Source organism: Pinus tabuliformis, chromosome 9, assembly GCF_031772625.1.
Source record: "Pinus tabuliformis cultivar Carrire ecotype Pingquan chromosome 9, CPIR1, whole genome shotgun sequence".
Lineage (NCBI taxonomy): Eukaryota > Viridiplantae > Streptophyta > Pinopsida > Pinales > Pinaceae > Pinus > Pinus tabuliformis.
Window position 1 is genome coordinate 1,920,252,786 of NC_142307.1, and position 25,765 is coordinate 1,920,278,550.

The following is a 25,765-nucleotide window of genomic DNA, read 5'->3' on the forward strand; positions in this document are numbered from 1 at the left end:
TCTCCAGCATGGAAATCTTGCATGATATTGTTAGTTTCATTCTCTATTAGACAGTGCAGCAGTATACCTTCATGGTTTTTCCAAAGTAAATTTCCATCTATCACACAAAATCTAGATGTTTTCATTTTTAGGAACCTACACTTAGTTCTGGACAGTCCTGGGGGAGCACACAGGTTTTGTAACACATAGCAGATATCAGAGTACCAAGGAGATTGTTCAAAGGCTACATTGATCTTTGGAGTCGCCAGCTCTGTTTCACTGTCCAGTTGGTTGATATCTAAGGCTTGGAAATTTGCTTCTGTCATTAATTTGGCCAAACCTTGCCCTTTTATCAGCTTTGTAGGCTTTATTTCAATGTCAAATTCTAGTATATTGGCAATCCATTTTCCTCTCCTACCCTCTAAGTTTTCTTGGGTAAGAATGTCTTTGACAATAGGACTTGGTACATAAGCCACAACATGGGAGTAAAGGATGTAAATCCTAAAGTCTTTAATAGCTTTGATCAAAGCATAGGCTTGCTTCTCCATTATTTGGTACTTTAGAGGGGCATCTCTGAGAGCTCTGCTGAAAAAGGCAATAGGCTTCTCATTCCCTTGGTCATCTTTCTGTAATAAAACAGCAGCAATAGTATGTTGGGAGGCAAAGGAGAAAATGATAAAGTCTCTGTCAAACTGAGGATTGGTTAACACTGGGGTTTGAGTTAATGCCAATTTTATACTTTCAAAGGCTTGTTTTGCTTCAACAGTCCATTTGACCTTTGAATCTTTCTTTAGCATATTGTTTAGTAATCTGATTAATTCTGCTAAATTTGGGATAAACCTTCTTAAAAAGTTGATTTTCCCTAAGAATCCTTGCAATTCCTTGACATTCCTTGGGTGAGGCATTTGTAGGATAGCTTGTATCCTATCTGGATCAATTCTTATGCCATCTTTTGAAATAATGTGTCCTAAGAGTTTCCCTTCTTCCAAGCCAAATAATGACTTCTTGGGGTTTAAGGAAATACCATATTTCCTGCATGTTATGAAAATCTGTCTCAAATGTTTCAAGTGTTCTTGGTCAGATTTTGAAAAGGGTGTAAGATCATCTAAGTAAATGACCAAGAAGTCATGAATCTCTTTTGCAAAAGCAATGTCCATTGCTCTTTGAAACGTTGCCCCTGCGTTTTTCAATCCAAAGGGCATTTTCACATACTTGAAAGTTCCCCGTGGGGTTGTAAATGCAGTTTTGTCTTGATCATCAGGGTGTACTAGGATTTGATTGAAGCCCGAGAATCCATCAAGCAATGATATCCTTGAAGCCCCTACTACTCTTTGAAGAATATGATCCATTTTGGGTAACGGGTAGTTATCTTTGAGTGATACTTGATTCAAATTCCTTAAGTCTACACAAAGTCTAATCTCACCGGTTTTCTTTCTTGTAGGGACCAAATTTGAAATCCACTCAGAGAACCTGATTAGTGCTATGATACCAGCTTTGAACATTTTATGTAATTCTTTTTCAATAGAAGGAAGGAGCACAGGATTGATCCTTCTCAATTTCTGTTTGAATGGTTTTTGATTGGGCTTGAGGGGAATTGTGTGCTGGATGACAGAGGTATCATAGGACTTTAGATCCTCATAACCCCAAGCAAAAACATCTTGAAACTCTTTAAAGAGGTCAATGTATTTGGGTTTTTGATCAGGGGGCAAAGAAGCAGATAGTTTTATTATTTTAGGCTTGTCAATAGTACCAATGTTGCATTCTTCAACTGCTGCATCTAATGGCTGCATCTTTGGCTTCCTGGGGACATCATTTGAATCAAAAATGTCTTCTAATGGGGTAAGGCCTACTGGAAGGAAATTGTCTTTGAGTTGTATGATTTCAGCTTCAGCGTTGCTCATCTCTTCACAGTCAATTTGGTGAATTTGCTGAATGTTTTCATTGCTGAAAATGGTTGGACTCAGTAATTGTTTTGCTGTTCTAGGTGACATTGGGTGAGCAGACTGTTGAAACTGTATTTGTGATGGACTTGCTCCATCAAGTATTTGTGATTGACTTGCTGATTCAAGTATTTGTGATTGACTTGGTCCATCAATATCAATATTTAATCCTGTGAACTCTTGTTGCAAGGTTAAAAAATTGTTTATTTGCATGTCATCCTCAAATACTTGCCATTCTTTGACATTGTTTGGAATAGAGGGTCTGTATTTGACCTCGGCTGTGAAACAGTTATTGGGTTCTAATGGGAATTTGAAGGTGCTGGCAAACGTTGCCAAGCTGTGTGCATGGAGATTGTGGCCCCTTGAAATTTTTGTGATAACACACTCAGAGAAGGTCTCTAATATTTCAATTACAGCAGACCTGTAGGACCTCAATCTTTTGTCATTGGTGACAAAATTTCCTTTTACTTGTTGAATTACTAGATCAGAGTCTCCCATGATGGAGAGCCTAGGTGCTTGTAATAACCTTGCTAGTTTGAGACCTAGTAACAGAGCTTCGTATTCTGCCATGTTGTTAGTGCATCTAAAATTCAATCTATAAGCCCGGCCTTCTGCATAGTCTTTCTCTTTGTTATGTATCCACACTCCAGCTCCTGCCCCTAACTTGTTAACTGAGCCATCAAATTCTAGGACCCACAGGGTATCTTGCTGAACAGAAGATTTAAAATTCTGTCCATGAGATGGCAATGTGAGCAGGAGTTGGGGTTTCTTCCCCCATTTGTTTTCTAGGACAGCTTTATCACTTGTTTGACAATTTTTAACAACTAGAGGGGGATAAGGTGTATTGTTGGTGTGCTTAATGTTTTGCAGGTGCTACTTACTTGATCAATGTTTTGTTCTTGTATGAGTGTTTCGGTCCTAATCTCATTGTTTGAGAGGCCTGCGCTGTCATTGAAGAGGATGAAGGAGTCTATGTCCGAATGGACAGCATATATTGGAAAATTTTGAGGCTTTTCCTCACTGTTGACCATATACTTCATGAGTGTTTCCCTGTAAAGTCTTTTTGGTTGCCCAAAGACAGAGATAGTGGCATATGACATGTCTAATTGCAGGGAACCTTGGAGCTTGGCTCCCCATGATCTTGATAACAGCATCCCATACTTGGGTGGGATATCAGCGACTACAACATCCATTAGAATGGTTTTGTTGGGATATTGAACCAGAGACACACATAAATCTTTTATTAGGCCCAAACATTTGACTTGGCTAGAATCAAAGGAAAACAGGTCTTTGTATGGTATTGTTATATCCAAGTTCAATCTTTCCATGACTGCTTTTGGCATAAGGTTGTGAGAGGCGCCTGAGTCGAACATTGCATTATGCAGTATTTTATCATGAACATGCAGGCTGACATAAAAAGGTAAAACCCCTGTGACTACTGCCTTTCCATCTACCTCTGGGCCAAACAGTAATTCCGGAGTGTCATCTAGCACATTCACATCATCTTTGCTATTGGTGAGTTGAAGAGATTTCTTGATCTGTTGCTTGTATATGTCATGCCTGGCTAGCTCTGAGAGGGGAATTGCTATCTTTAGCTTGCCAATCTCTGTACCTAGGTCAAAAGGTTTGTCAACTTGGGTTTTGGAGTCACGGATAACAGTCCTTTCTCTGTTCATTAAATCTTCTTGTTGGATTTCATCTTGACTTTGAAACCTGCCCCTTATACTCATGTCTTGAGGGGTAAAATTTGAATCAGGGTGAGAGGACGAAGTTGCCATGGGCTGTTGTAGTGGGGACAGCAGTTCAGTAACCTCCTCAACTACAATTTCTTCTGCAGGAAAGTTTATTTTGTCATTAGGTTCTGTGACCATGGTTTCTTTAGACCTCTGCTTATCCTTTATCTTGTCGGGCTGATTTACATTCACAGTCCTACTCCTCAGTTTATACTGTTTATGGACTTCATAGACAGCAGTATCATATCCTTGTTTAAAGTCAAAGGATTCCCCTGATTTAGTTTGGAATGTTTTGCTTTCGTCCTCCTCATGGTCTTCTTGTGTTAAGAAAACATGGCTTTTACCATCCAGGCCCATTAAGTTAATTTCAGGATCTTCATTGAGCTGATTGGCTGTGGAAGTTTCTGCATAGTTTTCTTGGAAAGGGGGTCTAATGTCTTGGTCAGCACTTGTCTTTCCTATGTTTGGGTTCTGAGTTCTCCTAAAATTCGGGTTTCTAGGAGGGTTGCTTTGTGATGCCTCCCATGATGATTTTCTTTCAACTGATTCCACTCTTTCACCCAATCTCTTCATGCTGTTTAGTATTGCATCCAGCTTTTGATCAAAACCCGAGGGCTCTTCTCTGAAGCCAGTCTTCTTTTCCAACTTTGCCCTGTTTCTTTTGGCAATTAGGTTAGCCTCTACAGTGACTGCAACCCTTTGAGCTTCTGCAAGGGTTGGAGGATCTCTTTCTTTCAACTGATAGGCCATATCAGAATCAAAACCGTCAGGGAAGTTATACAGGGCCAAATCAGGAGGGGGCCTTAAGTTCTGGGGGATAGCATTATATACATTGTTAAACCTAGCACAATATTCCAAAACTGTTTCTTGGGGACCTCTTTTAATAGTGTTATATTCACCAAGTATGTGGAGTGGGTCTTTCTTTTTCTCCCATCTATTGGTAAACTCTTGGTACAGGTCCTCAGGGGTTGCAATGGAATTTGCATTTAGGGATCTAAACCAAGTTCTAACATCCCCAGTTAAGCTTTGGACAAAAATTCTCATCCTGACACTGTCATCATCTATTTCATAGGTCTCAAAGTGGTCTTGCATCTTCTTAGCATGCTGGACAGCTGTCAAAGGGCCATGGGAGTCAAAAAATGAGATTTTGGTTTGGTAGTCTTGGGGTAGGGCTGGAGCATTAGCTGGTATCTGTAGAGGTGCATACCTGTTAGCCATGTTTATGAGGTTTAGAGGGTTAACAGGAACAAATGGAACAACAGGGATCACAGGTGTAACAGGGTTAATGGTATGGGTAACAAGCGGGGAACTGGTTGAAAGAGTATGTGCAGATGGTGAAGATGGGAGAGGAGGGCTTTGAGGTGTTGATGGTGAACTAGGGGAACTAGGGGTGGACCGGAAAAGGACTTTGCAAGGAGTGGGAATGAGGATAGTTTGATCTGAACTTATATTTGAATCAGCAGGTTTCTCCTGCTTTTGCTGTCTCCTTATGTTCTTTGGAATGATATTTGGATTATCAACAATGATAGGTTGATTAGGGTCAGGGTTTGCCCTAGTGTGCCTTGGGTTTCTTTTGGGAGCCAGCTTCTAAATATTCTTTTGAATTTGTACAAGAAGTTTATATATGCAAGGACTGGATGAAAATTTTGGAATGGCTATATATGTTTCAAAGCTAGGATGAAGATTCCCTAATTAGCTCTTCCCTAAAGCTGTCCCTGTATTACAGAAACAGTCCTAAGGCCTCTTGGCTAGTTTCAGGCTTGATGGTAGCTTTGGAAGATAGATAGTAATTGAAAAATCTTTAAGAAGTCCCCAGTGGAGTCGCCAATTATGTTAACACCCAGGTTGTTCCCTATGACTCCCAAGGGAATACGGCCGGGGTAACCACTAACCAATCTTTGGATCACTGTTTCTAGCCAAACTGTGATCAGAGAGGGCTCTCTCTTTATGATTTGTATCTGTTATGATAGTGTTTTAGGCTAGGTATTATGCACAGGTTTTGTTTATGTTTTGGTTGAAGAGTTTCTTTCAGGTCTTGTGATATAATGTTCAAAGAGTCAAATATCATTGGGCAATGGAGTCTATGGCTACAGGTGTCTAGAAACCTTGAGGTGAATTGGTGAAACTTACAAGGCCATTTGGATACTTCATACAACAAAATTTTGATTTATAACATGAACAGGTGAAAAAACCAGTGAAAGCAATTAAGAATTTTCACTAAAGTATTTAAGTATTTCCACCAAACTAGGTATGAGAAACGGATAGATGTCTCAAGGGCAAAACTTGAATCCCTGGGAATGTCTATCACTGCAAAAGATATAGTTTTAAAGTGCAGCAATTAAGAATTACACTTCATTCACTGTATCTGAAGAAAACATGGATAATAGCTCAGATTGAGTTCAGGGTAATCAGTGATTAAATCCTGGAACTATTCTTCTACTTTGCTATTAAGTGTAAAACATTTAAACAATAAAAGAGAACAAAAGACTCGAAAACATGTAACACAGAGATTTAAGAAAGACTTATTGTTTTATGAAACAGTCTGGAATCCTGCAACATTCACCATTCATCACAATGCATCAAGGTACGCCAAGCTTTGGAAATTCCATTCACCCTTTGTATTATTTCTCTGAGAATTTTACAGCAAGTGAGATCTCCAAAATGAAAATAACAACAACCCCTTAAGCTTATGTGCGGGGCGAATATATACATACGATTTTTACAAAAATATCTGAGTTCTAAGTTATCTCAGACTTAATGTTCTCACCAACTTTTGAGATATTATTATCAGAAATTTATTACAGCATTGAATACAAAATAAAGGCGTCTTGATGTTCTGTCAGAAGATATTTTGGCCTTTGGGAACTGCTGAGTCGGTTGGGATACTTTGATCAAATGCTTGAGAACCCGACTTTATGGCTCATGCGCTGTATTTTTGGTCTGCCACCTGTGATTGTGATTGCTGCTGTGGTGAGTAAATAGCCCTGCTGAGTTGGCTCAGCATCTGTCTTTTCCTTGTGGATTGATCTACCAAAATTCTGCCTGTGCATGACTGCTCAAAACTGGAGAAAATTAACGCTCATGGGTTCTGGCTTGATAAAATTATCTGTGTCAAATTCCTCCATACTTCCTGTGTGGGCAATTGGTGTTTTATGATTGCCTCCATAGTTTCATCTGCTTCTGTATACTTAAAGAAATTTGGTGGTGTATCAAACAGGTGATCAATTTCATTCATAATAAAAAACAGGTTATCCACCCTATCATACAAATTCTGCCCTGATGCTGGCCCTGTTTCTGCTGAGGTACTGGGCTGTTTTGCAATTTGTGCTGCAGCATGGGCATCAACCCTTTTGATGTAATTTTCCAGGGTAAGCAGTCTTCCTACACTGCTTAATATGCTGGGGAGGCCTCTGTTTTGTAATGCCAGGAATCTGTCCAGGAATTTGTTGATTTCGGTCTGCATATCCTGTGTTCTCCTCTCCAGCGTTCCAACTAGGCTTCTTAGTGTCAGGACTCTTTTAACTACTGAGATTGTTTCAGTCCTGTTAGTAATTCCCATGGTAGCTAGTTGAGAGCTAGTTTTGTTATTTAAAATATTGATCATTCTGCTGGCAGCATCTGGCATGTGGCCAAGGCTTGCTCTAGCTCTGTGTATTTCCCTGTTTGCCTTTGTAATGAGTACTATTTGCTCATCCATAGTCTCAATATACTGCCACTGATTGGTGATGGACCGACCAATGTTACCCCAGAGGACTGCTTTTAACTCTGCTGTTACCTTTTCTAGTGTGAGCTCCCTTTCAAGTTCAGTTATCCTCTTCTTTAGAACTTTTATTTCTCTTTCCTTTGCAGCCTCACTCTGCTTGCTCTTATCAAATCTTTCATTCACTGTAGTCAAAGATTTTTTGACTTCATCAAGCTCTTTCATTTGAGCCTCAAGAACTTGGATTTCGGCTTGCAGCTTCTGCATATCCAGACTAGGAGTCTGCTCTGTTGTTGGTGTAGCTGTTGCTGTAGTTGGTGCTGTAGGCCCTGTCTGTTGAGGAGGAGGAGTAGTTGTTGGAGGGACTTCCTCAAGATTGATTATTTCAGGAGGAGGTTGGGAGGTTTGGCCCTCTTCTCTTTGCTTTAATGCTGCTTGTAGTGCTGCCTTTGCAGCTTCTGATTCTCCTAGCTTGTCTTGAGTCCGAACTAGCTCCTTGTACAGGGATATCATTAGATCTGTAGCATCCTTTTCCTGCCTTTGCTGGGCAACCTCATCTGTTTGTGGATGGATGGTAGCTGGGAGCTTGATTTTCTTTCTTAAGGCCGCCATGTCTGCATCCCTTAGCTTCAACAGTTCTTGGATACCTTTAACATCTTTAGGATCATGTCCTATTTCTATGATTACATCTTCCAAGGACTTGATTCTGTTGTCCTTGGCTTGTGATGATGCTCTCTCCAATTCCAGCTGAGAGGCTGTATTATCAAGGCTGCTCTTCAATTTGTAGTTTTCCAAAGTTTCATCTGCTAAGGAGGCATACACCATTTCACCAGTTTGTTTATGCAATTCGATTTTATCCATAGGGTGTATGTCTTTAGCCAGAACCTCCATGTTGGTCCTTAGGTAATCCGAGGTAGATTGGGGATGCAGAGTTGTGGGCATGAAGTGACTCATGATCATTTTGCCTTCACTTACATCAAAGGCAGACATAAGTCTTTGCTGATTGGTGGGAGCCAGGTTCAGCAAATGATTGTACAGCTGTACTTTAATAGGATCACTCCTCCTTTTAATGTCAATAAATTGCTGTTTGATGCTTACCTGTCCTTCTTTGTGCTGGCTGGAGGAGTTGACCTCTCCTCCTATAGCTCTATCATGTTCATGCTGGAATGAACTGGCTGAAACTTCTCCGCTGGGTGGACCCATGCCCATTGCTTGTCTAATTGCTATGTCATCCTCTGGAAAGTCATTTAATCTTTGTCTTTTCTCTCCCTGATTGATGGATGAAGTCAGGGGAGTCTCTCTATCTCTTTTCCTGGTTAAGTCCTCCTTTTGTGGGGTTTGGAGGACCGAGGTATCAAAAGTAGTTTCTGCCCCAGGAGGCACTATTTTCTGAGCCTGTTGCTCAGTGGAACTTGGAGCATCAATCACTTTTTCTTGCTGCAATGGCTGTTGTTTATTATATTGTACCTCTTCTTGCTACTGCCCTTGTTCCTGCTGCTCCATCTCTTCTTGCTGTTGTAACAATGTCTCCACTTGTTCTTCTGTCAATGGAGGTGGCTGTTCCACCTGCTTCCCTCTATCTTTGCTTGCTGTCTGCGGTGCCTTCTCGGCAGTTTGCTGCTGTGTTGTTGATGATGTAGTAGCTGCTCCAAGCTGCTTTTTGTATGAGAGGGGAACCTGTCCACAAGTTTCTAAGTCAGCTTCCTTTTGCATATTTCTAGCCTCTCTCTCAAGTAGCTCTTCATTAGTAATTTCCTCCTCTAGGGTACCCTCTTCCCAACTTGATGCATTGGCATACTGTTCAATCTCAGGTTGTCTCTTGTGTGCATAGCTACCCAATTTGTATTTTATCCTCCTGAGGGAGACAAAATGATTGGGGTCATAGGGTATCCATTCAAAACTAGTTTGCAGTCTGAGGCCCTCCAGGATATTGTCTACCTCCTTCCACCCCTCCTCTTTTCTGTTGTATAGGAAAGGACCCAGCTGGCTCCTTACTTTTAACTGTGACTTCTTGTTCTTGCTCTGAAAATGGAGGTAGTCTGAGTTCCCAAACTGTCTGAAATATTCCAAGGCAAAAAGCCTCATGGGGACATACCTTGGCAACCTAAAAGGGTTCAACTCACAGCCATATATCCTGATGACTGTGTGGTTTTGGTAGAGGTACCAATTACCAATGCTGCAGGACTTATTCAAATGGAGAATTCTCCTCATGTCATCAGTTAGTCTAGGAGGAGGAGTACCATGCAATACTGTCAGGGCTGGATAAATGAATAAGTCAATGAACTCAGAGTATGTGTAAGGTGATACAGAGGTATGATGAAAAACAGAGGTCCAGAACACAACTGACCTTGGACTTCCCTGGGCATTGAGTTGCTTCAAAGGAAAAGAGAATGTGGCTGGCTGATAAAACAAGAATAGGTGGTATATGTATGAGGTATACCTGAATAGTCTTTCCCTCTTCAAGTTCATAAACTGGTCATGGATTTTATCTGCAATGTATGTAGCATAATCATAATGTACAGCTGGGGGTTTACCAGGAGAGAATAGAGACAGCATTGCCATTATGCTATCATCCACATCCTCCATTCCCTTGAATCCTAGGGCATAGCTGATCAAATCTACTAACATCCTGCCCAATTCATTCAAGTACTGATATCCAATAGGAGGAGTTCTGATGGATTCAGAGCCTGGTTTTACAAACAGTTGATTGATTTTAATGAGTTGGTCACTTGACAGCTTGCTCCCTTTCTTTATCAAATTCTGCATATGGAGGGGGGTCAATTGCTTGGCAGTATGGAAGTGCAGCATTTCATTTATACTCTCTGGGGTGATATGGAACAGGACTGAGCCTGTGGGGCTGATGACAGCTCTTTGGTTTGGGTCATAGCATTCCTGGCAGCTGTAGACCAACTCTGGCATAGGATTTACCTGGGGGAGGTTGTAGATGGGCAAGTTTGAGTCCCAAATCCCCAAGATGTCTACTCCACTCAGGTGCTGGGCTTTCAACTCATTCATCATCTGAATATTATACTTGGAGCCCATAAGAAACCAGTCCAGCATTTGATAATCCATGTCTCCCAGGGCTTTCCATGCTAATTCCTGGTGAGGAGCGTTGAGGGGCTTGATATTCAGAGCAATAGGAGTGTCCATGGTTTTCTTTAAGCTCAACAACTCTAAGTAAATGGCTCAAAAGGACCAGCACAGAACAGAAGTGCTTTTGTAAAAACAGTGTTGAGTTTCAGGTATCAGAGCAGGAAATTATACAACAGCAATTGAAATACTGTTTATATCAGGAATCAAGGCTACTGTGTGGTCTCACTATGTCCTCTTCAATAGGTGAATTCCGTAAACAAGAGTCTTTAGGGAATGCGCAGGCAACACCTCTTTTTAAGTGAAAATACGGGCAACAAGGCTCAGCTGGCGTTTTTGGACTTCATAATTACAAATGGGGTATATGCAGAGGGAAATGACCGGTGAAATTATGATTTTTATCGTCTCTTTAGCTCTCTGAGTAATTTTATTTTCAATTGCAGGCGTATGGAGGATAGAAAACGAGAAATACCTGGTAATTTACGAACAAAGGTCGTGTACGCGTGCAAGGTTGATGCTGTGGAGGTCGCCTTGGTCAACTGAGCAGGTTGGCAGAGTTCAGGACGTAAACGGCCATGCAGAGAAAACAGTAGAGAAATGCGTAAAAATGGGAAAAATAGGCGTTTTTTGGCTTAATATGGGCTTTTTACAATTTTGGCGCTTTTTAGTGATGATGTCAGCATGACGTCATTGGCGGGTCAAGGTCAAGTGACGTCAGCTGACGTCATCGGGTGACGTGGCGGTATGCTGTTGGTCCATGGGGGATGGTGCGGTGGCAGCCACGTCAACGGCGAGGTGGATGAATAACGGAGACAAGGACAAGCGGACATGACGTGGCGATGTACTACTGGAAAACAGTTGGCGGTTAGGACCGTAGCGGTTACGGTTAAGGCTAGCCGCTACGGTCTCTCGGGGCGGTTTAGGTACGGTCCCAGAAATGTCAGACCCGGCTCCGAGAGCCTTCATTGTGCGACGCGTGGACTGGCCCTGACGTGACGCAACGTCACTTTCTCGGGCGTTAACTGTCCGCTGCGGGGGCTGCTCCGATATTATTGTGGATCGTCGGATCCTCGGGACCTGATCCGACGGTGGGCGGAGCAACAACGTGCTCGGATTATATGCGCGGGTGGAAAACTTTGGATTGCGGGTTTTGTAAGGTTTTCAATGTAATTCAGTTGAATTGAACCCGCGCGCTGATGCTTGGAATAAACGCTAAAGGGGGGTTTTGGACCTTGGTAATCTTTGCAAAGAGGGTTTAGGGGTAAAAAGGGGTTCTTATGAGGTTTTTAATGCAAATGAGGGTTTCAAAAGGTAAGTTGGGCTTTTGCAAGGGGGAGTGGGGTGGGACAGGTTCACCAAAGTGACCAGAGGTCATTTTGGTTCCTTTTTTAAGAACATATGGCTATAATGCCAAAGGAAGGGGTATTTATAAGATTTGGGACTTTATACACCATAGTGTTAGTATTATTAGGGGAAGGGTAAGATAGGGGAGCTATATAGTAAAATTAGAGGTTAATATGAATGAGGGGAGCAAATGAAGGGGATCTTACTGAGTTTATCTGAAATTGATTTAGTTTAGAGACTAGATAAAAATAAAAGGTTTTTAGACAAGAAATGTGGCTTCTGAATGAACTAGAACCACCATAAAACCATGATCTCTTCATGAATCTTAGCTGAAAAAAGGGAATGTTAGTAATGGAATGAAGGGGGAAAGGGAGGTTAGTCATGCTCCTTGCTGCAATTTGATGGAATTAACCACTTTGTCCATTGACAGATTTTGCCTTGGCAAAACACCTTTTGACATATGTGCAATGGTGAAAATACCCTTTCTGCAACCACAACTGCTTACCCAGCTATTTTCCTAGCATTTTTTGCTTCTCCTTGGAGGGTGCATTTGGACTTGCAAACCCTTACTTGCCTTTTCTTTTCTTTGGCTTTTTCTTTATTCTTTTCTATCTACTTCTACCCTTATCTCTTCCAAGGTCCCAGATTAGGCTGTTGGGATCCTTTTCTTCTCTACCTAAACTAGTTGTCTGCCAAGATTAAGCAGTTTGGACAGACTCCTTTCTCTATTCTATAACTCAAAATTGAAACATGGCATGATCCAGATTAGACTTTTGGACCATCCATCAAAATTTTGAGGCCTTACCAAGTTATTGTCACAAATCAAACTTTGTAGGAAATATGTGATGTTTGAGTCATCAAAGCAGAGCATATTTAGACCTTCCATAGCCAATCATGAAATATGAAACCTATTGGTATAGGTAGCTAACAGTGACTACAGGGGTGATGGAAGTGGACATAGGTATGGTAATGAAATGTTGATGTAGGGGTGTTATTTCTTTGACATAGCAGGTCATTTTTTTCCCTAGGGTCACTTCTTGTAGGATTCCCGAGCCACTATAATTCCTACAGGATCATCCTGTAGGTTTTTAGGGGATCCTGTAGGTTTACAGGGGATCCTGTAGAAAACACAGTCCCCTTGTAAACTGAAGCAAAGGAGTGAAAAAAATGGAAGAAATGGTGGAGTGATGAATGACAATGAGTGGAAAAATAACAATGTGAGTGAAATAGGTCCCTTTTTTATCCTCCTTTGTTCTCTAATCGTCCTCCTTGCTGACTTGCAAATAGAAATTTTCATGAATTTTTCTCTCTTTTTTTTTTTTTTGAAAACAACTAGGCTGCCTTTGAGAGGTTTTCATCCTAGCTGTTTGCCCTAGGCACCTCAAGAGATGTTTTCACCCAGGGATATTTTTTTTTTCTTTTTTGACACCATTGGGTTACCCTGAGAGGTTTTCAACCCAATAGTGGGACTCAGGCACCTCATGCAGGTTTTCACCTGAGTCCTTATTTTTCTTTTTTCTCAGTGATTTGATGAGGTAGGAGCTGAAACTTGCTCCACTACCATCGCTGTTTTATTGATACCATTAATGAACTCTTGCTTTGACAATGGTATTTTGTAAACTTTCAATCGGTGGCCATTAACAAGTAAAGGAATGACCTCTTCATCTATGGTTCTGATTTGCACTGAACCATTATCATGACATGTCTCTATAACATAAGGTCCTAGCCACCTTTTCCTTAAAGTATTTATATCTAAAATCATATAACAAGACCCAATCACCTTCTTGAAATTATTTATCCTTGATGTTTTTATCATGCCATATCTTCCTCTGAATTTGGGTTACCTTCCTGTGCAAGAGGGCCTGCATTCTGAACTCATCTAAACCATTTAACTGCAGCAATCTCTCTTTTTGTGCACTGCTGAGATCTAGACCTAGTTGGACTGCCATCCTTAGTGTGTTATACTAAAATTCAATGGACAGTAGGGCCTTTTTCCCATAGACCATCTCATACGGTGTGAATCAAGTGGTGGTCTTCCAGGTGGTATTATAGGCCCAGGTGGCCTCAACTAGTCTATTTGCCCAATCTTTCTTGCTGCTATTAACCACTATGGTCAAGATGCCTTCGAGCGCTCTCTTGGTCACCTCCACTTGCCCATTATCTTGTGGGTGATAGGGAGTGAAGGTCCTATGCTTAATCTTGTGCTGGCTGAGAAATTCTTCGATCATGTTGGAGGTAAACTGATTTCCTTGATTAGTGACTAGTTCTCTAGGGTACCCAAATTTGTAAAATATATTCTCCCTTAAGAACTCAACCACCTTCTCCTCTGTTGCTGCCTTAATTGCCTTGGTTTCAGCCCACTTAGTCAGATAGTCAGTGCACACAATGATGTATTGTTTTTTCTTGGAAGAAGGGTCAATAGGTCCAATGAAGTCCATGCCCCACTTGTCAAATGGGTTGGAAGTCGCATGAGGCTGCAGAGGAATTTCATCCCTTGGAGTAGGCTTTCCCATTCTTTGGCACCGATCACACTGACTAGTATATCTTTTCACATCCTGATGAAGAGTGGGCCAATAATAGCCTGCTTGTAACACTTTGAATGTTGTCCTATTTGCTGTAAAGTGACCTCCACAAGGCCCATCATGACAGTTTAGAAGGATGTCAAAGACTTCCTCCTCCCTGACACACCTTCTCAAGATTTGATCTGGGCCAAGTTTGAAGAGGTTTCCCGCAATCCAAGTGAAGGGTGCACTCTTCCTTATAATATTTCTTTTTTCCTTGGAGGACAAGTTCGGTGGGAAATGTGCAAATATGAAATAGTTTTCTATGTCAGAAAACCATGGAGAGAGAACTGCAATGGCAAAAAAGTGCTTATCCAGTAACTAGTCATCAACCATTCCCTCTTCACTTGTAGGAAACGTTAATCTGGACGAAAAGTTCGCAACAAAATTTTCCTTACCAGGCTTATCAAAAATAGTTAGATCAAATCATTGTAATAAAAGAAACCATCTTATAATACAAGCATTCACATCGGGTTTATTCAGTAAATATTTGATTGGAGAATGGTTAGTATGGACAAATGTTTGATAGACTGTAATATAATGCCTAAATTTGTTCAATAAATGCACAACAACCAGGAGCTCCTTTTCCGTCACTATGTAGTTCAGTTCGGCCTTTGATAGATTCTTACTGATAAAGTAAATGGCATAAGGAAATTTTTCATCTATTTGACTTAGGGTTGCTCCTATGGCCTTGTGTGAGGCATCAACATGCATGTGAAAAGGAAGGGCCAAATTTGGGCCTCAGAGAATTGGGGTAGTGGTTAACTTGTTCTTTAGGATGTCCAAGGCCTCTTGACAACTTTTTGACCATATTAACTCAGATTCCTTGGCCAACAACCCAAATAAAGGAGAGGTCAACTTGCTGAAGTCCTTTATGAACCTTTGGTAGTATCCAGCTAATCCTAGGAAACTTCTGAAATCTCTCTACTTTTGAGGAGGTGGGACCCTTTGGATAATAGCTATTTTGTTGGGGTCCACTTGCAGTCCTTGTTGAGATATTGAATGACCCAGCACGGTCCCTTCAGTCATCAAGAATTCACATTTCTCAGGACTAAGAGATAGGTTCATCTCAATGCATTTGTGTAGTACCTTACCTAAGTTGGACAAAGCCTCCTCGAAATCACCCCCATAAGGTGTGAAATCATCCATATAGATTTCTACTGCATCATGGACCAACTCAGCAAAGATACTCAGGACTGCTCTCTGAAAGGTGGCAAGAGCATTTCATAGGCCAAAAGGAAGGACCCTATAGGCAAAAGTGCCCCAAGGACAAGTGAAGGTGGTTTTATCCTGGTCTTCCGGGCTAATCTGGATTTGGTTGTACCCATTGAATCCATCTGGGAAAGAGAAAAACTTTTCCTTGCTAAGCCATCTAGCACTTGGTCGATGAAAGGTAGATGGAAATGGTCCTTCTTTGTGGCTTTGCTCAGTTACATGTAATCAACACAAATCCTCAACTTACCATTTTTCTTGGGAACTAACACCAGAGGGGATACCCACTCACTCTCAGAGATAGGATAAATGAATCCAACATCTAGCAATTTTTGCAGTTCCTCTTTGACTATATCTTTAAGAGTTGGATTCATCCTCCTTTGGGGTTACCAGACTGGCTTGCAACCTTCCTTGATATAGATATGGTGAGTACACACTGAGGGGTGTACTCCCTTCATTTCTTTGTAACTCCAAGCAAAGGCATCCAGATGTTCCTTTAGCATGTTGCACAACTTCCCCTCTTGGAGAACAGAAAGAGATGGATTGATTTTCAAAGTTTTCTCAGGGCCGAATTCTATGGTTTTGACATGGAGAGGATTGGAATTGGCCAAGTACAGATCAATTGGATGGTTGTTCTGGGTTTCCTTTACTACTTCTTCTAGGGACAATGTACTGGGAGTTGGACTTTGGAGCAGGTGTTCAATCAAATTGTCTTCATCTTGTTGTCCTCCTCCCATGGTTGTTTCTAAGGTATACAATTGGGCAGTATAAACTTCATCTTCTTCCTCCTCTTCCAGCCATAAAGGTAAATCATGTTCTAGAGATGGCTGAGCAGGAGGGTATAGGACTAACTGCTTGGACATATGCCCATTCTTGATGGTCATATTCCCAGCTCTGCAGCTGATGTAAGCATCGACAGTGGCCAACCAGGGCCTCCCAAGGATGAGAGGGTAACCAGTAAGCTTAGCTTTAGGCTGGAGAACTAGGAAATTTGTAGGGTACTCCCAAGAGTCAATGGAGACTATCACATCCTCCAAAATCCCCTCAGGGGTCACTGTGGAGTGGTCTACAAGTTGCAAGACCATTGTGGTCTTTCTCAATGAACCTTGGAGGTTGAGCTTGAGCATGGTGTCCTTGGTCATCACATTAATGGCAACCCCAAGATCGATCAAAGTGTGTGGGACAATGGTGCCATTAATGTGCACATCTACTACAGGGCTTCCAGGGTCCAAATACTTTGGACAGATTACGTGCCCTAACATTAAGTCAGGCAGTTGTCCAATGACATTAATGGTAGGAGCATCTCTTCTTTTCCTCCCTGGATGCTTGAAGCACTTCTCCTTAATCAAATTATTTTAAATAGGCACATCTTTTATTTCTTGGAGAAGTGGAATCTTTACACATATATTTTTCAATTCTCCCAGAAGTTTAGTCTCTTCTAGGGTAGGCTGGAGTGGTTGGGTTAATCTCTCAAGAAAGGGTGGATTTACTTTAAGAATGCTTTCCTCTCTTTCTTCCTCAACCTCCCTAGGTGGAGGTGGAGGTTGGTTATCCAGGAGAAATCTCCCAGATCTCAGGTTAATTTCCTGGATTTCCACAACATAAACTGGATATGATGTCTCTCCACTGTATACCTGTTGATCTTGTCTATTGTTTGGGTTCAGATTAGGCTGGACAGGCATTTGGGGTTGCTTGGGTGGAGCAGAGTGTAACATTTGTGGTTGGGCAGGTGGTGGAGGCAATAAAGCTGGAGCATTGTTGTATTGGGGCCTCCACCCCTGGGGCAGTGCATTCCACTGAGGTTGTGGTGGAGCATATTGTTGAAATGACTGGCTGGCTGGCTAGGAATGATACTGAGATGCAAAGGACCAAGGAGGAGGTGTAGACTAGGAAGGATGAGCAGGGTGTCCCTAGGAAGGTATGGATGTGATCTGGTTGGGGTTATAATATGCATGGGATGACCCTTGCATGCCCTGCTGGTATGGCCTAGGCCTATGAGGTCTCCTTTGGTTCATGTAGTAGAGTTACTCACTGACCCCTTCAGCTCCTTGATATACAGTTTTAAGTCGAGGAAAAGAATGGCACTTGTATCTAGAGTGGGTTTCTTCACAGACTGAGCATATTTCAATAGAATTTAATGGACATTCATTCCTAGGGTTCCTCTTGGTGCGCCTAGGACAGAAAATGGCCATGGCACCTCTCTCTGCTTCCTCCTAATTTCTCTTAATCTGCATAGTGTCCATTTGTAAGGTAAGGGTTTGCAACATCTCACTCTTGAAATCCTCCAGCATGTTTCCAATTTCACCCTTGATGGATGATTTGGAAGAGAGTGTATTGACCATAGGTTGACTACCCCTACCCCTTTTCTTGGCTTCCCTAGAATGGTTTCTAAAGACAGTCTTGATGTCCTCATAGGGTAACTAGTAGATATCTCCTTCTCCTAATAAGTGTAGGGTATCCAAAAGATCTTCCCTTACTCCCCTAAGTAGGACCAGCTTTAGTGACTCAGGGTCAAGTGTGCACCTGGCCCTTTTGTAACTAAGCTAGAATCTCTCTTCATAATCCTCTAGGGATTCATCATTGCCTAAGGTCATCCTAAAAATTTCTTCTTTAGTATCCTTAGACCTACAATATTCTTGACTCTTATTGTTGAAGGCATGTTGCATTTGAGCCCAAATTGTGATGCTATCCCCAAGTAAACCCATGAACCAGTGCAGAGCTGCATCCTTGAGGGTAGATGGAAATAGTTTCAACTTCTACTCATCATCTGTATAGTCATAGGTTCGACATATAATAGAAAACTCAAATAGGAAAGTGTCAGGGTCTTCTATGGTCAGGCCATGGAAATGAGGAAGGGAAGAGGGGCTTATATTTTTCATCTTAGTGTCCTCATTGGTTTCCCTAATGGGAAAGGCACCCTCAACTCTCCCTTTATTCCCTTTGTCATTTCTGTTTTCGGCCATTGGCTCAGTAGGAATGGGTTCTTCTTCTTCCCTTGTAGGTTCTTCAAATATGTCTGGTTGCTCACCTAAGGGTTCCTCCAGTTCACAACCATCGAAGCAGAGGGAAGGTTGGTTTTTGGATGCAGTGGGGGTATTTGGAAAAAATTTCCCTAAGTTATCCCTATTCCTACGAGGCATGAAAGGAAATGTTTTTGGTTTGGTTTTGTGATTTTTTCAAATTTTGAAAGTGCTTTGCAGAACTGAATTTGCAGATGGAATGAAAACTACTAACTGAATGAAAATATTAGCTAATTGCTTGAAATCTAACTTGCAGAATGGAAAGGAAAGCAAAGAATGCAGAATGAAAAGCAAACTAAATTACTTTTGCAGAAATGAAACTAATGGCAAAATAGTAGAAACAAGAAGTAGAAGAAAGAAAGCACTAATCACATATTACTTAGACACCTCCCCAGCAACAACACCAAAAAGTGATGAGCACTAGTATTGCAGTAAGAATGTTGCAACTCCTAGGCTACCAACTTTACTTTATCAACCCGAGGTTCGTACAAACTTGGAGGTGACAGTGTTGTATACACAAGTAAAAGTGATGGTTCTTCCTTTTGTCACTTGTTCAGCTGGTGAGAGACCACTGGGGGTTTTCAAGCCAGACTTCTATGGATTTAGAAGAAGCTTGGTTTCTTGATGAAAGAAAGGGAAATCTAATCTAAGAGAGAACTGATCTATTGCAATAATGAAAAAGATCGAAATTCAATGCTAAATCACACCATTTCCTAATTAACTGCTAAGAAACTATGCTTTGCAATAATGCTAAATTAACATGAACCAAATGCTACTGTCTAAGTATGGAAGTTAAAATCATCAAACATCACTATTGTGCAAGTAAAGGGACTGAAACCACTTTGTTTTTGTCTTTTTGTTCTTTTCATACAAAATCAAATATGAAAACTAATCTCTTGTGGTGATGTGGCAGCTGGTTTAAGGACGACTGGAAGGTTTAGGATATGGTTGGATTGTGTGGGAGACCCTTGCGTGACCTTTGGGGGATTCCTAGAGGTTTTCCCTCAATTCAGCCTTAAATCAGGCCACTACAGGAAAACCTACAGGATGTACAAGAAACCTACAGGATTCCCTGTATTTCTACAGGATGCAGCAGTGAGAAAAACGATGGGTGTTGGACGTGATGGAAAGCTTAGGGAAGGTGGTTGATGGGTGGAATGGAGTGAGAAGAGACCTAGGATCACTCAGAAGTCAACAACAAGGTTAGGAGATGGTTGGATTCGCTCAATGTTCTTGGAAGAATTTCTATGTAAAATGATGAAATTAGTGAAGGCAATGGTGAAAGCAAGGAATGATTATGGTGGATGAAGTGGAAAGTGATTGCTGGATATGAGGTCTCTGTCTTATCTTGAAGCACCTGCTCTGCATCAGACATGTATAATTTCCAAAATGTCATGTAAACAAGAAGCATTCTCATAAGCTAGAAAAGCAGAATTAATTAACTAACTATCTACCTTATGCATGAGGAAAGTAGCTGAAAGGAATGGAATCAAGGATGAGATATACTGCAAGAATGAAGATAGAGGATATGGAAATGCAATCCTACTTTGCAAAACTAATCAAATGCTAGCTTAAATACAGTAAACTCTAAAGCTTATGAAAGAAATAGAAATCTGTGTTTTGGGGCTGCATAAGGGTCCCTTCCTCAAATCATGATCCCAGAGGGAAGAAGTGAGGCCAAGACACTTGCTGACATCCTTGTGGTTCTTCTCTTGTCCCTGCCAACCTGCTACTGATGTAAGGCACAAATGGAAACAAAATAATAAACAACCAATCAAATCTACACTACTTGCAATGAAAATACCTCTAAAGACAAATTAACAATGAAGCTATGAAACTAAGCTAAACATACAGATACAAAAGAGGAGCCTTGGCTACTAGGGTTGGGCCCTAACCCAAGAGCTTCAACCCTCTAAGTTAACTCAGTGCTGGCTCAAAACAAAACTCATTCTTATTACCAAAACAGAAAATTACATCAAAATCTTCCACAAGTCTGGAGCTCGAAAATAACTTAGAGTTTTACAACAAAAATTCGAATCCTAATGAGGCTTTAGGCCTCTCTACTTATAAAACTGAAGTCCCCAATGAATTCCTTAAAATTAGGGAGGCTTGGCTCCCAAACTCGAGATAAACTAGCTCTTTGTCTCTCACTTGCTCAGCTGCCTTCTAATCCTCATGACTTGGTTGCTTGCACTCCGAGCTGGTGTGATAAATGGGGGAGAAGTAAATGAAGAGGATTTACCTCCTACAATCCCTCTCCCTTGTCTCATTCGAGTTTCAACCTTAGTCTTTGCCAAAATTCCTTGATTTCCTCCTTCAAACCTCCATTCAATGCATATTAGTCCACTAGGCATGATATCCCACTCTACCTCATCTCCTAAACAAAATATAATAAAAAACATGTAATAAGTTGTGAGAAACGTTGTTTGACTAGGCTAGGAGGTGAATTAAAGCCCATATAATTACTTGATGATGAGGCTCATCAGCATGTAAGGTGGGAGCACAACGAAAATCTCTTCGTCCCCTGTCTCCATCCTTGAAATTCAGCCTCCTATTCACCATCACTGATCTGTTGAGGTGGCTTATGTTTCATTGGCTTATTTCCTTTCTGCATAGGCTTCTTCCCCTTATCTTCTTTTTTCTTTGTACAGACTTCCTTCTATGTTTTCTTTCTAGGGGATGTTCTGAGTTCCACGCTAGAGACCTCAGTTGGTCTCTTCTCCTGCTTCTTCTGTAGTTATGGTTTTGTGGGTACTAATATGGATTTAAACAGGAATGCAAAAAATTACAGAGATAACCATAAACACAGAAATGTAGCGGAAATAATACTTCATTTCATTAATGTAAAATACTAATGCTTACAAATGGAAATGGAAATACACTAGCTAGGGCGATGGTAGCTTATCTCTGAGAAGAGATGTGGTGGCTACATGCCTCTGAACTATACTACAATGAGGCTCAAGGGCCTTTTTATTATTGAACAATAAGAGAAAACCCTAAACAACCAAAACCCTAACCCGAGGAGATGTAACACCAAGAGTTTATGGGCCCCATTGGGGTGAGTTTGACAACCAACTTCCCGGGGTCATGACTTAGTCATATTATCTCCGTTTGACGCGCATGATAGCCCATTGGAAAGATATCTCTGAGGACTACGATGGAAAAGATGATTTTAAATAAAAAATTGTTGGTAGTATATTTCCCAAAAAACGTCGTTTAGGGCCTCAAAATGGCTCTGGAAGTTTAGGACCCAAAAAACTGCTAAAAATAGTAAATTGTGCTACAATTAAGGAAATTGAAAAACTGAAAGAAGAAATGGTGGGGCCCCAAGTGGAATTGGTAAGTGGCCACCAATATCCACCTGGATCATTCCTCCCCCCTTAGGAAGCAATGGCCCCCATTACATTGAGTTCCTCCATGAGATGAGGAAACTTCTGTTGAACTTGGTCCCTAGTGAGCCACTTGCCCTGGTGAAGGAGTTGGCCTGCTTTGACAACTCGATACAGTTGGATATTCTACTGGCGAGTGTGCTTAATCTGTGTGTCCATGATCCGATCAGTTGTAGCTTGTTCCATGGAATCTGGATTTAACTCTGTGGGTGTGAGTTGTTCTGCAATGTCAGATGTGTTTAGTAATGGTGGAAAGTATCGTTGAAGGTGATCCTCATTAAACACTGGGTGCAGGCCAAGGAATGGGGGAATGTTGAGCTCAAATGCATTGTCTCCCATAGCCTTGGTAATGGTGTAAGGATCATATCAGAGTGGTGTGAGTTCCTGATAGGTTCCGATAAGGCGTTCCTTTTGCAAATAGAACAAGACTTTGTCACCCACCTGAAACTTGTGTGGCACCCGATATTGATCAGCTGCTCGTACTTGGCATTTGATTTCTCCAGAATGTCATGGACCTGTTAGTGAATATGTTGGATGTTCTCAATGAAGCTATTTTCCTTATTTGTTTTGGACTGGACATGAGCTGAATTTGCGTGAGTAGTGGCAAATGGCATGGACACATCAATGGGACATAGTGGCTGGAATCCCAAGCCCACCTGAAAAGGGCTATGGCTAGTCGAGTCGTGGAGAGCCCAATTGTAGCTGCGCTAAACATATGGGAGGCTCTATTCCCATGTGTGTGGATGCTTTGAGTTGTACATGCGCAAAATGTGTACAATCATCCTGTTGACAACCTCTGTCTGGCCATCAGTTTGAGGATGGAAGGCTATGGACTTAGTGAGTTTGGTGTCCAGCATCGACCAGAGACTCGACCAAAATGTACTGAGGAACCTGTTGTCCCAATCTGAGATGATAGACTGTGGGATCATAATGTGTACCCACACTCGTTCAAAGAAGAGTTTAGCAGTGGCTTCAGCTGTGATATTCTTCTTGTAGGCCGCCATAACGGCCATCTTCGAGAACCTGTTGACTACCACAAAAACACATTCGTTTCCATGCTTAGTGGAAGGAAGCCCTGACATATAATCCATGGAGACGGATTCCCAAGGTTGACTAGGGGTAGGTAGCGGGGTATAGAGGCCTTGCTTCTTGATGGTTGGTTTGGCAATGGCACAGGCAGTGCATGATCTGATGTACTTCCCGACATCCTGTCGAAGATTCTGCCAATAGAAATACTTATGTAGTACTGACATCATTTTCTGGACCCCAAAATGCCTAGCAGCCCGACTGTAGTGTGCTTCCTAAATCATCTTGGCATGCTCGCTTGAAGGAACACAAAGGTGACCCAGGTGGCATAACAGGGCATCCTGGAGGTGAAAATTTGCAAGAGTGTCTGGTATGTGTGGTCGAATTCTGAGTCGCTTTTGTAGAGAAGTGGCCAATCAGAAGTCTCATGCCCACAAGAGTTGAGCACGATGGTCAATTCCATGATCGGTGGTCGACTGAGGCAATCTTCCACCTTATTGGTGCTTCCCTTCTTATACTTGATATTCAAATGGAACTGTTGCAGGTATGTGGATCACTTCTGATGGTGATCATTCTACAATTTCCCTTGGGTTTGTATGAATTGTAGGGGTCGATGGTCTGTGTGGATGACCATTTCCTTCCCCAAAATGTAATGTTTCCATTGTCGGCAGACCTACACAATGGAATACATCTCTTTGTCATATGTGGGATACTTCTGGACTGTGTCTGAAAGCGTCTCACTATGATATGCCACTGGATTCCTGTGTTGAGTAAGGACTGCCCCAATAGCATAGTCAGAGGCATCTGTCTCGACCTCAAATGGTTGTTGCAAGTCTGGTAATGCGAGCACTGGTGCCGAGTAGAGGTGATCTTTCAACTCTGTGAATGCCTTCTGTTGAGATTTAGACCAAAAGAATTTTGCTTTCGCTCCTCCCTTGGTGACTTGACTCAAGGGCCAAGTGATATGAGAAAATCCCAACACGAACCTGCGATAGAAGTTGGCAAGACCTAGAAAGCTACAGAGCTCTGTCAGAGTGGTTGGAGATGACCAATCCTGAATGACTTGGATCTTGGCTGGATCCACATGCACCCCCTGTTCATCAATAATGTATCCCAGATACTGAACCTGGGTCATGCCAAAAGTGCATTTCTCCAATTAGCACATAACTTGTGTTGTCGCAGTGTTTGGAGAACCTGTCAGATGTGGTGGAGGTGCTCTTCCCAACTCTGGCTGAAGATCAAGATGTCATCCAAGTATACCACTGCAAATGAGTTGGTGAATGGCTACAATATGTCATCCATTAGCCTCATGAAGGTTGCAGGAGCATTCGTCAATCCGAAAGGCATAACCACCCATTCGAAAAGGTCCTCCTTGGCTTTCAAGGTAGTCTTCCACACATCGGAGCGTTTGATTGGTACTTGGTGATATCTTGACTTCAAATCGATCTTGCTGAAATATTTTTCCCCCTTCAGTTGGTACAAGAGGTCATCAAGCTGTGGGATCGGGTACCTATTATCGACAGTGATCTTGTTCAGTGCCCGATAGTGAATATAGAGTCTCCAAGTCCCATCCTTCTTCTGTACCAACACGATCGGGCTCCCATAGGGTGATGAACTTTGATGGATGTGACCTTTCTGTAGCAGCTCTTGAATCTACCTCTTGATTTCATCGCTCTCTAGAACGGAGTGTCGATAGATTGCTCCATTGGGCATCGGTGCACCCGAGGTCAGATCGATGGAGTGCTCGACCTGACAGTGCAGAGGAACCCCTGTGGGGGAGGTGAAGATGTCCTCGTACCTCCACGACCTTGTCCATCTATAGTTGTCATGAAAAGGGGCCCTGTCTCAAGGTCGTGGCCACCGTCTTCTTCTTTCCTTGAGGGCGTATCATCAGGAAAACAAATTTCCCGGTTTTGGAAACGAGCTTACTGCATTGTTTTGCAGTAAGCAAAGAGATGGCGGTAGGTGGTGCTACCTCTGGTATCATGTACAAATTATTTCCCAAAGTAATAATAATAACACGGGGCCTTGATTCATACACAACATGTCACTTCCACAAGTATGGTTGTCCTAATAATACATCACAAACTTCAAGGGGAGAAATGTCAGATAATACCTCATCCATGAAAGGCTTGATGTTGTATGGAGGGTGACACTGCTGGCTCACGCGAAGATCCCGTCCTTGGTGAAGCCACCCGATGGTGTACGGTTGTGGATGTGTTGTGGTCGGTAAGCCCAGCCGCTTCACGACCTTTGCCGAAATGAGGTTCTTTTGGCTCCTACTGTCGACAATGAATTGTAATGGAGAGCCCTTTACTCACATCTGGGAGTGGAAGAGATGCTCCTCCTCCTGTGAATCTTCGAGTTCCTCCTTCTGGATCTTCATGGTGGCAATAGTGGCATTGGGCTCCGCATCAATAATCTACTTCCCTTTGTCTTTCCCCTTGTCGGGTTCTGACTCAGAGTCAGAACATACATCTAATTCTGAAACCTTTAGCTCGGCCACTAGTGACTGCCTGGCCCGACACTCACTTGTGTTGTGAGTGGAGCTCTTATGGAACTCACACCACTTTCCCGTGTCCTTTTTCGTTTTCGCGACACTGTTCTTTGCTTGCAGCTTTGGCGGGTTGTCTTGGGTCACCTCGCCTTGGCTTTGTCCTTTGTCCTGTGGTTTGGGGGCACCTTTCCCTTGCTTCAGATTCGTAGATCCAAAGTCTCGCTTCTTCTATTTAAGCTTTTGCTCGACCTTGACGGCATATCAGTATGTTGTG